Raw genomic sequence first — 6,623 nt, 5'->3', positions numbered from 1 at the left:
GCCTCTGATTCAGACTCGATGGGGTTTCTCTACGTGAGTGGGCTTGAAACCTGTGTTTGTCTGCGACTAAACCCAGAGAGAGAATGCTTCTACGCTGAGACACGGTTATTATTTGATATAAATCTAGGATCAGTATTTCACTCCCTGGAACCGAACCTTGATAATTAGGGGGTAATATTATTACACACTTGGAGACCGGTGACGATATTGTAGTGGAGAATGGATTGTAACCTAACCTTGTTTACCCACATTTTTATTTGGGAAAATAGATTTTATCTTTGAAATAGAGTTGATAGTTTTCCTACCTTCCACTCTACCGTAACATCTCTGCCCATGAGGTCATCTCCATCCCTCTCTCCCGTGGCTGAGACCACACCACTTGAATGGATAGGTACCCTTCCTACTGTAGCATGTCACGGCAAATTTCCTTTGATACATTCATGATCCCCTTTACACCTGGTATTATCATGCATCTCATAGCCATACATGTATATTCATGTAGGCGGTGGCCTAAAGGTTAGAGAAGCGGGTTTGTGACCGGAAGGTCGCCGGTTCGATCCCCGGGACCGGCAGGAACACCAACCGCTCTTGAGCAAGGCACTTAACCACCAACTGCTCCAGTGGAGTTGCCAATGGTGTCGACTGTGGTTGTACTGGGCAGCTCCCAGGTGTGAATGGAACTGTGTGAATGTGAAGCAGGGCGTTGCTGAAAAAGAGCATCTGTGCTCAGCGAACCTACCCTGGGTGAATAAAGGTTAAACAAACAAAAAATATATATGTATATGATCCTTCCATATGATAATGTAACGACATGCAACGTGAGAAGGGCAGTAAAAGAAGCAAAAAGGCGCTACAGGGATCAAATTGAACTGCAATTTGAACAGGCTGACTCCAGAGCTATGTGGCAGGGCCTCAGAACGATGACAGACTACAAAGGCACCTCCCTCAAGCTGAACAGTGACATCTCCTTAGCAAATGATCTCAACACCTTCTATGCAAGGTTTGAGGCTGGTAATAACAACACCAGCCCACAGGCCACTGCAACGGAGGGGGGGGGCTGCTGAGGGAGACTCAGTGTTCAGGATAACAGAACATGATGTGAGGAGGACCTTTAAGAAAGTGAATATCAGGAAGGCAGCAGGCCCGGACGGTATCCCCGGCCGCGTCCTAAAAGTCTGTGCCGACCAATATTTATTGACATATTTAACCTGTCCTTAGAACAGGCTGTCATCCCCACCTGTCTGAAGAAGTCCACTATCATCCCTGTACCCAAAAAATCCAAGCCTGCTTGCCTCAACGACTACCGCCCTGTAGCTCTCACCTCTGTAGCCATGAAGTGCTTTGAGAAGCTAGTGAAGGGCTACATCTGTTCCTCCCTCCCCATCAACCTGGACCCCCTGCAATTTGCATATCGCCCCAACAGGTCCACGGAGGACGCCATAGCCCATGTGCTGCACACAGCAGCATCACACCTGGACAAGAGGCAGGGGAACTATGTGAGAATGCTGTTCATCGACTACAGCTCAGCATTCAATACCATAGTCCCCTCCAAACTCATAGCCAAGCTCAGGGATCTGGGCTTGAACTATGACCTCTGCCAGTGGGTCTTGGACTTCCTGACGGGTAGACCCAAGGTGGTGAGAGCAGGCAACTGCACCTCCTCATCCATCACCCTCAACATAGGGGCCCCCCAGGGCTGTGTTCTGAGTCCCCTCCTCTACTCCCTGTACACACATGACTGTGTGGCTCAGCGGAACAACAACACAACCATAAAATTTGCTGACGACACAGTAGTGGTGGGCCTGATCTCTGCAAACGACGAGAGGGCCTACCTGGAAGAGGTCAAGGTCCTGGCGGGATGGTGCCAAGAGAACTGCCTCTCCCTGAACGTCAGCAAAACAAAGGAGATGATTGTGGACTTCAGGAGGTCGGGGTCAGGGACTACAGCCTGTAGTGAAGCTCTTGGTGGTTAGGAAATGTAGTCAACAACACGGGGTGTCTAGTCAGGACACGGGAGGCAGGAACGTTCTTTGATGAGTTTTATTATTAATGGTCAGACAGAGACACAGGCGATTTCTACTTCTATTTCCCATTAACACGGTGGGAGTATGTGAGAGTGTGTGTGTGTGTGTGTGTGTGTGTGGTTCTAAATGGGGAGGAAACAAAGACATCAGCGTTACTAGTACTCATTAATCAGTCTGTTATATACTATACAATATACTGTTGCTGCAAGTAACATAAACCTCACGAGTGGAACTACCAATGGGGATAAGCAGTGCTTTACCTATACTAGCTACAGGGATAAACTGTGCTAAACAGATACTAGATGCTATACTCAACAACATAGATTATACCCAATAGGCTAGATTATCACTATAAACATACTGGTAAATTGCTTCCTAAACAGCTGGTAGAATTAGTATAGGCCTTAACCATATAAATCACCAACAATAACTAAGCGTCCTCATCATACACATATTTAACACTTACTTGTGATCAGGGACGCACACATGAACTGAAGGAATCTCTAAGCCCACTAGTATATATGGATGCTGGCTATCGACAGACATGTCTAGACATGTCTGAGGCATCCTGCTGCAGAACAGCAGAGCAGCCCCCCACAGCCTTTATGTCTGACTGAGAGGCGTCCCGCTGCAGAACAGCAGAACAGCAGCACAGCACCCCACAGTCCTTATGTCTGCCCAGTCCTTGGGCCTTTTGTACACAGCCCCCTCAGCATCGACGGGGCACCGGTTGAGAGAGTGAACAGTTTTAAGTACCTCGGAGCCCACATATCCGAGGACTTGACATGGACCACACACATTGACAGTGTTGTGAAGAAGGCATGACAACGCCTCTACTTCCTCAGGCGCCTAAGGAAGTTCCAAGTCAGTCAGAAGATCCTTAAGAACTTCTACATTTACATTTACATTTAGTCATTTAGCTGACGCTTTTATCCAAAGCGACTTACAAGTTCTGTACGACAAGCCATCAGGAAGGGCACAACTCTATCAGCTGAGCAACAATGTTCATCAAAGTGTTGAGTGCTACAGTGTAGGTTAGTTTATTAGGACAAGTGCATGACAGTACGGTTAGTTAGGGTTAGATTTTTTTTTTTTTTTTTTTTTTTTTTCAGATAATGGTTGAAGAAGTGCGTCTTTAGTCGACGGCGAAAGATTGGACGTGATTCGGCTGTCCTAACTGGGGTGGGTAGTTCATTCCACCATTGTGGGGCAAGGACTGAGAATAGGCGACTTCTCTTTGATGACCCTCCCGGAGCTTGGATAGGAGTAGGTCTGAGGCGGCCAGAAGATGCAGAGCGTAGGGGTCTTGAGGGTGTGTAGTTAGAGACCATTGACCGGAGGTAGGCGGGAGCGGTTCCCTTTGCCGCACGGTATGCTAGGTCGAGGGCCTTGAAGCGGATTCGTGCAGCAATGGGGAGCCAGTGCAGGTCCCTAAGAAGTGGGGTGACATGGGCCGACTTCGGTAGGTTTGAGATCAGGCGGGCCGCTGCGTTCTGAATGAGTTGAAGAGGCTTAGTGGCAGTGGCCGGGAGGCCAGCGAGCAGTGCATTGCAGTAGTCGAGGCGGGAGATGACTGTTGATTGGACGAGGAGTTGGGTGGCTTCTTTTGTCAGGAAGGGGCGTATCTTCTACTCATGTACAATAGAGAGCATCCTGACTGGCAATATCACCTCCTGGTTTGGGAATAGCACTGCACAAGACCGTAGCAGACTACAGAGAGTGACACGTTCAGCCGAACACACAATTGGAGGGGGGCTCCCCACCCTCCAGAACATTTACAACAAGCGGTGCAGGGGTAAGGCTAAGAGAATTATCAAGGACTCCAGCCACCCAAACAACTGCCTCTTTGAACTGCTGCGGTCAGGCAAGCGATACCGGAGTCTCATGGCAAGCACAGAAAGACTCAGAAGAAGCTTCTATCCCCAGGCCATCAGGTTGCTCAACGAACAATAACACTATGCAACAACCATCAAATGCACTCACAGCACACACATCCATACGCACACACTCACTTTAAACAAACAACACACTGCAGCACCCACTCTCCACACTTTAGAACACCTAAACACACTTTATATTTATTGGTAAAGGATTTGCACTACAACCCATACCTCAGTACATCTTACTGTAAATTGTACCTAAATTGTACCTCATCCCATTTCTGCTTTGCACTGTATAGTATTATTGTATATTAGTATATTGCATAGTAGGGGTGGACGGTATAAACGGTATACGGTATAAACGGTATGAATTTGCTCTACGGTATGGATTTTGAGTATACCGTGTAACCGGTAGTGCAGCTCTAAAATAGCAATGACGTCATGTAACCACAGCGCGACTATTTCACTCGCATTTGCCCCTAAAAATAGATAGAATTAGTCATAGATAATAGATATGTGCGAACTGGAAAAAGTTATTTAGGAGGCTTCGCGCAGTGGGCGTGCCAGCCCCTACCGCACGCATGTAAACACGGGTCTCTAGTAGTCTAGTGGGACGGGACACGGGAGCTGTCGGCGTCTCCCTGAGCTAACGTTAGCTTAGCTACCGTTACTAAATGACCCAGTCAACTATTCACTTTTAGTTTAATACATGATGGGGCATTGTCTAACCGAACGGTATCTAGTCGGCCAGCTACCGATAGCTCCTGACATCAACAAACGCTCCACAAAGTCTAGTACTAGAGACGTGTATGCTACCTGTTAGCTCACGTTAACGCAAATTAGTTCACCGTTCAAAACGAAATGTCCCATTGAACTAAATAATTCACTGAGGCGTTGTATTAACGTTATATATGCAGTAGCTACAGATAGCTCGTGATATCAATGTCTTATAACACTGATTCGATGCGTATTCGAGCTGAGGGCTTGCTAACGTTATAATACCAATACAATAGGGTCCAGGTGCAGCGCCGGAGAATCCTGGCCGTAGCTCTGCTCGAGGCTACTAGAGTATAGGTCCAGGTGCAGCTCCGGAGAATCCTGGCCGTAGTACACAGACAGTGGAGCTTGTTGCGTGGTGGCGATGTCTCGCAGATAATACCAGTACAAGTCTAATTATATAATATATATATTTTATAAAAAAAATATATATATATATAAAATTAAAAAAAAATTTTTATCAAAAACGATGATACCGTGATATATACCGTTACCGTCTATGCTTCAAATTATACCGTGATATAAATTTTAGACCATACCGTCCACCCCTATTGCATAGTGTATTGTATATTGTATGGTAACTCAGTTACTTCTATTCTGCATCGAACATTGTACATATGTCTATACTGAACACTGTCTACGTACGTGACTTCTATTTTTTACTTCTATTTTTACATGCTATACTATTTTATTTCATACCTATCTTTTGTCTAGCACAGTCTCTGGAGCGTAACGGAAAGAAGCATTTTGTATAAAAGTATTCTGTACTTCTGTATGACAACTATTAAAGAAACTTGAAACTTGAACTTGAACTCAGAGTCTCATCACGACTGTGTCTATCTGTTTTTCCAAATAATCATCAATCCAGCAGTGTTTTCCATGACATTATCAAACATTATGTCAACCAGATATTTTAAAATGGGAAGTCCACCCTAAAACATTATTTTCATTATCTATTGTGATGATCATGGACAGTTGTTAATAATCTCGGACAGTTAATAATCTATAAAACACAGACAACTGTCTCCCTATGATGGAACTCGGGAGCATGCAAGACTTGATGATTATATATTCGAGCTAGAAGGTCTGATGCAGGATTAAACCACAATCGGGCTCAAACACAAACATTTTATTACCTCACAAGTCAGATCCCCATTGTTTGTCTACGGAGCAGCCTCAGATTTTACATCCCAGTGACATCACCGATCAGCGGGTTCTCTCTCTCGTCTCTCTCAGCGCCAATCGCGTGACGCCTAGTTCTATCGCCGGTTAAGCTTAGGCGACTCTTTCGAAGTTGGTTACGGTTAGAGTTTGTCTTAGAGCAGGGCGATAGAACGCCAGCCCTGATTCCAAACTCTAACCTTAACCAACTTCGAAAGAGTCGCCTATAAGCTTAACCAGTGATAGAACTAGGCGTTAGCTAGCTAGCAGGCTGTTAGTTGGCAGAAATAGGCGTAACGCGATAGGCGCAGAGAGAAACGTCAGTGGTAGGGATGTCCGATATTATCGGCCGACCGATATTATCGGCCGATATCGGCAGTAAAATGTGATATCGGAAAATATCAGTATCGGTAAAAAAATTAAAAAAAAACAATAACAATATTTGTTATATATATATCCAGTGAAATTATTAGTTACCTGAAATTATTCAGTTTTTTGGGGGGGGGGGGAACCCCGCATATATCGGTATCGGTTGATATCAGTATCGGAAATTAAGAGTTGGACAATATCGGAATATCGGTATCGGTAAAAAAGCCAATATCGAGCATCCCTAGTCAGTGGCCAATCAGATCGCGGAACCCGAATGCGGGAACTGCAACTCCGTTGGTAAAAGACTACACGCGGCCCGGGGCACAGGACGAACATAATGATGTGAATGTAGACTTGGGAATGGCTGTCCTAAAACTCTATGGCTAACAGTGTGTCTCCCCCCCCCGCCCCC

General features: G+C 45.7%; 1 protein-coding gene across 1 annotated transcript in view; it reads left to right on the top strand.

The window, feature by feature from the left end:
- nrip2 (nuclear receptor interacting protein 2) overlaps positions 1-6,623 on the top strand; it is an 89,283-nt gene that overhangs the window by 45,049 nt on the left and 37,611 nt on the right. The gene's annotated exons all lie outside the window — the stretch shown is intronic.

Source organism: Notolepis coatsorum, assembly GCF_963971535.1.
Source record: "Notolepis coatsorum genome assembly, chromosome: 15".
Classification (NCBI taxonomy): Eukaryota; Metazoa; Chordata; class Actinopteri; order Aulopiformes; family Paralepididae; genus Notolepis; species Notolepis coatsorum.
The sequence above is the reverse complement of the archived record's forward strand: the minus strand, read 5'-3'. Positions and strand labels throughout refer to the sequence as shown.